The following is a 10,137-nucleotide window of genomic DNA, read 5'->3' on the forward strand; positions in this document are numbered from 1 at the left end:
CGCCTAAGATGTAGGTGGAGCTACTATCCGTAGACTATGCTGCCACCCATGTAGGGAAAAAGTATCCCTCGCCGTATCCTCCAACCGTGTACAGACCTCCGTAAATAGGTCTCGGTTCTCCACACGCTGAAGAGGAACCACGAACGGAGAATACCTGTGCATCCGTAGATGACTCGAAACAAAGAGCAATTTTTGTCATTAAAAATCTTGTCATTTCTACATAGCCGGAGCGCACGGATAATCGCTAGCGCCCCCATCCTAAGAAGCATTTTAAACCTTGAGTTAATACCATGAAGCCAATTGCCAAAGACATTAGCGACACTAGTCGGAGGATACAAGGTAGACGCTACTTGGATGACTGACCATATAGATCTCGCAAACTTGCACTGGAAGAATAAATGTTTGATGGTTTCATCATGATGACAAAAGACACATCGTGTACTTCCGTGCCAATTCCGCTTAACAAGATTGTCTTTGGTGAGAATAACCCCGCGACGAAGGTACCATCCAAAAAAAATTAATTTTTAATGGTATCTTCATCTTCCAATTTTTTTTTTTATTATTATCAACTGGTAAATCAGAAAGCAGGATCGCATTGTATAAAGATTTTACAGAAAAAGTACCATCTACATGGAGATTCCATCGAAATTCATCTGGCTCTGGCGATAACTGAATATCTCCAAGCCGCTGAATTAGATTGTTCCATGCCACAAACCTTTGTCCTAGTAAAACCCGTCTGAACGTCACATTCGGGGGTGAAGTAGCCATTACAGTTGCAATGGTATCACCTTGGCGACGCGCAATTGTATACAAAGCGGGATATTGTTCACTTAGGGGTGCATTGTCGAGCCAAGCATCTTCCCAGAACCGTATCTGTGCTCCATTCTTAATGGATAAAGTCCCATGTCGAAAAAAGACATTTTTTTGTCGCCATAAGACCAGCCCAGAAGTGTGAATCCCCAGGTTTCCAAACCACTTGAGATAATGTCTTCGAGCCGATGTATTTTCTCCGAAGTATAGTTTGCCAAATCCCATCCTCGGTAAGTAGCTTGAAAAGCCATTTACCCAGTAGAGCTGAATTCTTGACCTCCAGGTCATGAACTCCAAGCCCTCCTTGATCTTTGGGACTACAAACTATACTCCATTTAACCAGTCGATATTTATTTTTCTCGTTGTCCCCTTGCCAAAAGAATCTGGATCGATAATAATCGAGTTTATGCAGAATTCCTTTCGGTAGGATGAAGAATGATAACATATACAGTACCATGTTAGTTAGTACCAAATTAATGAGTACCAATCTTCCACCCAGGGACAACAATTTACCTTTCCAACTACTGAGGCGTTTGTGTAATCTTTCTTCCACTAATTTCCATTCCGCAATTGTCAGTCTCCGATAGTGAATCGGAATACCCAAATAACGAATCGAAAATTGGCCTTGCCCACAACCAAATAACTCTGTGTACAGAGCTACATCGTCTTGGGCATCAGCGAAGAAGAATAATTCACTTTTATGAAAGTTAATTTTCAATCCTGATAATTGCTCAAACGCTGCTAAAATTAATTTCAGATTTCGAGCCTTTTCAAGATCGTGATCCATAAAAAGAATTGTGTCATCAGCGTATTGAAGGATAGATAAGCCACCATCAACCAGATGTGGAATCACACCTTCAATCTGACCATCAGACTTGGCTCTCTCTATGAGTACCGCCAACATGTCTGCTACGATGTTAAACAACATCGGAGATAGCGGATCCCCTTGGCGTAACCCTTTTCGTGTTTGGAAGTAGTGTCCGGTGTCATCATTAACCCGGATTGCAACACTACCTCCATACACGAAATCATTAATTAGAGCTCGTCACTCAGGCGAAAATCCTTTCATCCTGAGTGTCTGTTGAAGGAAAGACCATTTAACTTTATCATACGCCTTCTCAAAATCAAGTTTTAAAATAACCCCATTTAATTTCTTAGAATGCATCTCATGTACCGTCTCATGCAAAACCGCCACTCCATCAAGGATATTACGACCTTGCATAAAGGCTGTCTGCGATGGTAAAACAACATGATCCGCAACCGTATTAAGTCTAATGGTGGCCACTTTCGTGAAAATCTTGAAACTTACATTTAATAGGAAAATGGGTCTATATTGTTGGATCCTTTCTGCCTCATTAATTTTCGGTAACAAGATAACTTCACCAAAATTTAGACGAAATAATTCTAGTTGTCCAATGTGTAAATCACTGAACAAATCTAGAAGGTCCGATTTAATAGTATCCCAGAGGTTTGATAAAACTCTGCTGGAAAAACCATCTGGACCCGGTGCTTTGTTGCATTCCATTTGGAAAACTGCCTTCTTAACCTCTTCCTCAGTATAAGGTGCGGTTAGCAAGCCGTTTTCTTCCAAAGAAACTTGGAGAAAGTACTTTCCTCCGGAGGATCAAACAGACCCTTATAATAATTAGTAATGTAAGACTTGAGTAACATAAGAGGAGTAACGCTACACCTAGGGAAAGGATTTTGAACTCACAGTCTTTTTTTTTACTGCATGCATGATTCACCATAACATCAAGGTGGTTTGTAGATCGCTGATATCGTGCTTTCCACACGATTGAACTCAGAGTCTCTGATACTACAGATTTGTAAAGAAAGCCCATACAAGATCTGCATGCCAAACTATTGACGGATTTGATACATGCACACAGGACACGATAATGAATGGATTCGATGAAGGAAGCTAGGATAGGAGCGTGATGATGTCGATGGCGACGGTGCAGAGGTGCTCCAGCGCCTTCTCCCTCTTGGCCAGCTCCGCAGGGTACGCCACCCGCTTCCTCCGGAACAGCGTCCGGCACACAGCCGGGTACTCCGCCGCCGCGCCCACCTGCACGAACGCGTAGTCGTACGCTTCCTCCCCCACCGATTCCCGGGCCTCCAGCAGCGCCTCCCGTGCCTCGCCGTACTTGCCCGCGCAGGACCGCAACAGGAGCGGTGCCTGCGCTTGCGCGCGCCCAACACCACCGCCCGGCAGCGGCTCTGAGCCTGAAGAGCCTAGAGGCGTCGTGGCGTTCTTGGCCAGAGCTGCCTGGATGGCGGAGGCGTTGGCGGCGGCCGCGGAGACCGCGATGGCGCAGAGGCCGCGGAGGTCGGCGGTGGAGCTGGAGGGGTCGGCGACGAGGGCGTCCACACGCAGAGGTCGTAGTAGGTGGTGGCGTTGCAGGTGGACTGCACCAGGGCGCGCACCAGCGGCGGCGAGGTGACGGTGTTCGGCTTGCCACGCTGAGATCGAATTGTCGGCACTGTCGATGTTGGTGATGTGTCTACAGTAGAGACGACCAGCGGGACGACGAGGAGCAGCGCTAGCACTGGAGGTAGTACTAGTACAGCCGGTGAGCCCGGCGCCATTGCTGCCAAGCTACGCGCTGTATCTCTCAAAATCTCTGTCAGTGGTGTGTGTGCAGGGCAAATTGTTGGCAGCAGTGGGCTGTATATATGCATTCTTCTAGCCTCTCCGCCTCAGGGATCAGAATGAGAGCTGAGACATGCATCGTCCATCTGTTTGTGGGATCGGATTCGTTCCATTGCTTCACGAGTTCACGGGCGACGGTCGACGCTTTGTTTTCGGATATGTCGGCTAGCTTGCTTCATGTGATCAATCATCCATTCCATCACATCTCCTCGTTGGTCCAGATATACATGTTCACAAGAAAATGCTGTTGGTTCAGTAACTTTTTCTTTTTTCAAATCAATTGTTCAGTAACTAAACTAGTACGAGTACTCAAACCATTTGTGGCACCTCCGCCTCCCCTTCTCTTGGAGTCTTGGCCCTGCTCGGCGACGGTACGAGCTGCATGCCGCTGCGTGTGGCTCCAGGCCTCTAAACTTGCGCTTCCTGCGTGCCAATTTGAAAAAAAAAATAACTCAATCTTTGAAACAAATTTCAAAATTTAATCTTTCGCGAAACAAATCTCAGATCTAACATTTTTGTGTCACGCCACGCGTATCTCCACGGCGTGGCACCTCATTATGTGACGCCATATAGGCTAAGGCGTGGCATTCCATTGTGCCACGCCATGGGTTGGGGCGCGGCAAAATAAAAAGTGCGGCGCCATAGGCTGGGGCGTGGCACCCCATTGTGCTGCGCCATAGGCTGGGGTGCCACGCCGTGGAAATTGGTGTGATACGAAGGGTTGCATTCGTGAATTTTTTTCAATGATAGTTTATTTTTCGAAATCTTTTTAACTTTAGATCAGTTTTGTGCAAAACCGTCCCATGGCCATTTCCTTTCCCCGCTCATCCAGCCGAGGCTTTTTCTCCTTTCATTCCTCCTCGAAATAGGCTTTCGCCCGCTTTATAAATAAAGCAACCACATCCATACAGGGTTCACACAACAAAAGAGCACGGAAAAGTAAAACGTCTGCTAGGACCACATCACATCATGCCCAACTGAAAGGAAAGAACTGGAGATATAGCCCTAGCGCTAGCGCACGTCAACCGTTGGAAAGCGTAGATAGGCGACGAGCCGCCGTAAGAAGATCCTCCAACATGCTGTCCAGCCGGTCCCTATCCCGCTGTCTACACAGCGGGTACCACTGCTGCAAAAAAGCCAAGAATTTGAAGATAGAATCACAGGCTCGTCTCAGAAAGATACGCTCAATCACCATCTTGTTGCTGCGCACAATCCATAAGGTCCAAGACATAGTGGCGAACAGTAACCAGAATAGGCGCCTCCTACTCCCAGAACGGTTCGCCTGGACTTCCAAGAACTCTCCAAGGTCCAGGGCCTACCACTCAGGCCATAGAGCCTCTTGTAGAAAGCTCCATAGAAGTCGAGCTGAGGGGCAAGAAAACATGATATGGCGCGTGTCTTCAGGGACCGCACATAGTGGACAAAGGCCATTACCCGGCCCATTCCGCTTGGCTACCTCCACCCCCGAGGGGAGGCGGTCCCGGAGGAGTTGCCACACGAAGATTTTGATTTTTAACGGAATCGGGGCTTTCCACAAGTGGGACGCCCAACTAAGGCCGAGTCCTCGGAAGAGGGCCCTATAAGCCGACCTAACAGAGAAAGTGCCAGCCGGAGACAGCCTCCAAAGAGCACTATCCGGGCCACCGGGGAGGACCCCAGGGAGGCGAGCCAGAAGCGACTCCCACCCAAGGGCCTCCACGGGGATGAGGCCCGGTCGGAAGGGGACAACCCACCCGGTAGCCGACACCTCAGCAACTAGCACGGCCGGGTCCGCCACAATGACGAACAGGTCTGGAAAGGCCGTCCTATGGGGTCCCCCCCTCGAGCCAAGAATCAAGCCAAAACAAGGTTCCCCGGCCATCCCCTACGGATAGAGACAGGCGGCACGGATCCCATGCTTAATCTCCTGGAGGGATGTCCAAAACTATGATCCCTCTTAGGCACTTGGCCTTCACCAGCTGAAGCCAAAGACCCCCGTCCTCCTTCAAGATCCTCCAGACCCATTTCATCATCAAGGCAACATTCATATGCCTTGAGGATAGCACTCCTATACCACCATGATCAGTAGGGGCGCACACATCTGCCAACTTGACCATGTGGTATTTTTGGTGTCCCGTACGGTCCTGCCAGAAGAAGCGGGAGAGCTCCTTATCGAAAGCTCCGTGCACCCCTTCCGGGAGAAGGTACATCACCATGGTGTACATGGGGATACTAGACAGGCAAGAATCGATGAGCACTGTTTTTGCTGCCTTTGGACGTGAACCTACCACACCAAGATTCCGCCTTAGACTTCACTCGAACCACTAGGGGGTCGAGGTCCCTAATAAGGATCCGAGAATCCCTAATAGGGATCCCCAAGTAGGACATGGGGAAGGTAGATAACCTGCAGTCAGGTTATCCGCAATACGCTGTTGGTCCTCTGGGGAGTACCCTAGGGCCACGACCTCACTCTTATCAAAGTTCATCTTGAGCCCCAACATAGCCTCAAAACACAAGAGTAGGAACTTGAGATTGATGATATCGAGGTCCGAGCCTTCCACCATAATCATTGTGTCATCGGCGTACTGGAGATGAGTGACCCCACCCCCAGGGATGATATGACCAACCACCCCTGATAAGTGGCCAGAGATCCTAGCCCTCTCCGGGATCTTCGCTGGCATGTCTATTGCCGCATTGAAGAGGATAGGTGTAAGGGTACATTGCCCCTATGTGTGGTTTTGGTAATTAATGACAACCCCTATGAACTAATGTTTTCATTGAGTTTATATGAAGGAATATTCCATAGGTACTACTTGTATTCCATGTGTTGGATTCAAGTATGGATGCCATGAAGATAAAGATATACCTTGTGTATTGGCATCAAGATCATCGATTTGAAGATATATATGTGATATGATCAAGAAGAAGAAATGAAGATGGAGTTATTATGTGGAACTCAATATTAGCCATGCTCTAGCTTAAGTGATAAGCAATGGATGATCAAGATCTTGAGTGCTTGATTCCAAGTGAAGAATTCAAGTTATGGCTCTAAGTCGGTGTCATGATAGTCTCATAAGTTGAGCTATGTTTGACTAAGATTTAGAGCATCCAAACAAATGAAGAATTCTCTAAACACCTCAAGATAGTATGATAGAGCATGAGAAGATATTGACCAATACAAAGAGTGAAGAATAGATTCAAGTTTGGTCAACACATGAAGCATGAAGAATGTGCCACGTGAAGTCATGTGGTATGGTAAGCCTTGTCAATTATGCTTTATGAACTAACCCATCATATATGTGCCCTTGTGTTGTCTATGTGGGTTAGGTATCTTTCCATGGGCATGCATCAAAAGTGAGATCTCATATATACCATGAGAGGATGACATCAAGTGGTGATCGTCATCAAGGTCGAGTTGGACAAGTTCAAGATGAGCATCGCAAGAGGATCACATTCTTGAAGCTTGCCATCCATTTGGTGATAATGGACATGTGAAGATGAGCATCAATGGAGCTTTCGCATCATGATGTATGGGGGAGCATTTGTGAGTCTTCACGAAGCAACAATAATCAAGTGAGGCATTCCGGCTTGAGTTGAGCTTGAAGAGTTATCGTCAAGATCAAGCTTGATGTGGTTCCTATGACGGTGTCTCATCTACTATTGGGTCAGCCATGGATCTATGACCGTTCTGTGCAACACAATGGTCGTGCCAATACATATCACTTGGAGTTCAAGGGCAAGAAAATCAACTTGCAGCCTATGTCACCACAGCAAATTGTCAATGAATCTCGTCAGAAAGTTGAAGTAAACTTGGAGGATGCACCTATAGATAGGCGATAGAATTGTAATGTTGTGAGTGATATAATGAAAAGTGAGAGAGTGAATTCCTTAGTTCTATTAGCCACCAAAGAGGATATGAGATAATTTAGTGAGTATCCTACAGCCATGCCTCTTGTGCTTATGTACAAAGGCGAGGTTTTGGTTTCTAACGACATGACCCCTATTTCTTTTTGGTGTTACTAATGTTTTGCAGGAATTCAGCGACGTGTTTTTGGAGGAGGTGCCCGCAGGATTGCCACCATTACGTGGTATTGAGCATCAAATAGACTTGATTCCCGGTGCCTCGCTGCCCAATAGGGCGCCTGATGCGTGTAGTTGACACGTCCGTTGGGAACCCCAAGAGGAAGGTGTGATGCGCACAGCGGCAAGTTTCCCTCAGTAAGAAACCAAGGTTTAATCGAACCAGTAGGAGTGAAGAAGCACGTTGAAGGTTGATGGCGGCGGGATGTAGTGCGGCGCAACACCAGAGATTCCGGCGCCAACGTGGAACCTGCACAACACAACCAAAGTACTTTGCCCCAATGAAACAGAGTGAGGTTGTCAATCTCACCGGCTTGCCTGTAACAAAGGATTAACCGTATTGTGTGGAAGATGATTGTTTGCAGAGAAAATAGTAAAACAAGTATTGCAGCAGATTTGTATTTCGAGTATTAAAGAATGGACCGGGGTCCACAAGTTCACTAGAGGTGTCTCTCCCATAAGATAAAAGCATGTTGGGTGAACAAATTACGAGTCGGGCAATTGACAAATAGAGAGGGCATAACAATGCACATACATGGCATGATAAGTATAGTGAGATTTAATTGGGCATTACGACAAAGTACATAGACCGCCATCCAACTGCATCTATGCCTAAAAAGTCCACCTTCGGGTTATCGTCCGAACCCCTTCCGGTATTAAGTTGCAAAGCAACGGACAATTGCATTAAGTATGGTGCGTAATGTAATCAACAACTACATCCCTCGGACATAGCGCCAATGTTTTATCCCTAGTGGCAACAGACACAGCACAACCTTAGAACTTCCCGTCATTCGTCCTGGTGTCAATGCGGCATGAACCCACTATCGAGCATAAATACTCCCTCTTGGAGTTAAAAGCAAAAACTTGGCCGCAGCCTCTACTAGTAACTGGAGAGCATGCAAGATCATAAACAACACATATGTAATAACTTGATAATTAACATAACATGGTATTCTCTATCCATCGGATCCCGACAAACACAACATAGAGTATTACGGATAGATGATCTTGATCATGTTAGGCAGCTCACAAGATCCAACAATGAAGCACAATGAGGAGAAGACAACCATCTAGCTACTCGCTATGGACCCATAGTCCGGGGGTGAACTACTCACTCATCACTCCGGAGGCGACCATGGCGGTGTAGAGTCCTCCGGGAGATGAATCCCTCTCTCGGCAGGGTGCCGGAGGAGATCTCCGTAATCCCCCGAGATGGGATCGGCGGCGGCGGTGTCTCGGTGAAGGTTTTCCGTATCGTGGTTTTTCGCCTCGGGGGTTTCGCGACGAGAGGCTTTAAGTAGGCGGAAGGGCAGGAGTCGGGGCCCGACGAGGGGCCCACACCATAGGCGGCGCGGGCCCCTCCTTGGCCGCGCGGCCCTATGGTTTGGCCACCTCGTGGCCCCACTTCGTATGCTCTTCTGGTCTTCTGGAAGGTTCGTGGCGAAATAGGCCCCGGGTCTTCGTTTCGTCCAATTCCGAGAATATTTCGTTACTAGGATTTCTGAAACCAAAAACAGCGGAAAACGAGCAAGTGGCACTTCAGCATCTTGTTAATAGGTTAGTTCCGTAAAATGCACGAATATGACATAAAGTGTGCATAAAACATGTAGGTATCATCAATAATATGGCATAGAACATAAGAAATTATCGATACGTCGGAGACGTATCAAGCATCCCCAAGCTTAGTTACGCTCGTCCCGAGCGTGGTAAAACGATAACAAAGATAATTTCGAAGTGATATGCCATCATAACCTTGATCATACTATTTGTAAACATATGTAGTGAATGCAGCGATCAAAAAAATGGTAATGACATGAGTAAACAAGTGAATCATAAAGCAAAGACTTTTCATGAATAGTACTTCAAGACAAGTATTAATAAGTCTTGCATAAGAGTTAACTCATAAAGCAATAAATCAAAGTAAAGGCATTGAAGCAACACAAAGGAAGATTAAGTTTCAAACGGTTGCTTTCAACTTGTAACATGTATATCTCATGGATAATTGTCAACATAGAGTAATATAACAAGTGCAATATGCAAATATGTAGGAATCAATGCACAGTTCACACAAGTGTTTGCTTCTTGAGGTGGAGAGAGATAGGTGAACTGACTCAACATAAAAGTAAAAAGAATGGTCCTTCAAAGAGGAAAGCATCGATTGCTATATTTGTGCTAGAGCTTTTATTTTGAAAACATGAAACAATTTTGTCAACGATAGTAATAAAGCATATGAGTTATGAAAGTTATATCTTACAAGTTGCAAGTCTCATGCATAGTATACTAATAGTGCCCGCACCTTGTCCTAATTAGCTTGGACTACCGGATCTTTGCAATGCACATGTTTTAACCAAGTGTCACAATGGGGTACCTCCATGCCACTTCGTACAAAGGTCTAAGGAGAAAGCTCGCATTTTGGATTTCTCGCTTTTGATTATTCTCAACTTAGACATCCATACCGGACAACATGGACAACAGATAATGGACTCCTCTTTAATGCATAAGCATGTGGCAACAATTATTATTCTCATATGAGATTGAGGATATATGTCCAAGATCGAAACTTCCACCATGAATCATGGCTTTAGTTAGCGGCCCAAAGTTCTTCTCTAACAATA

The 10,137-nt window shown here is 46.2% G+C and overlaps 1 pseudogene; it reads right to left on the reverse strand.

Moving 5' to 3' along the window:
• Nucleotides 1–2,675: 2,675 nt before the first annotated feature.
• LOC124651852 lies at nucleotides 2,676–3,399 on the reverse strand (annotated as a pseudogene).
• Nucleotides 3,400–10,137: the final 6,738 nt, after the last annotated feature.

The sequence above is a fragment of the Lolium rigidum genome, chromosome 5 (assembly GCF_022539505.1).
Source record: "Lolium rigidum isolate FL_2022 chromosome 5, APGP_CSIRO_Lrig_0.1, whole genome shotgun sequence".
NCBI classification, from domain to species: Eukaryota; Viridiplantae; Streptophyta; class Magnoliopsida; order Poales; family Poaceae; genus Lolium; species Lolium rigidum.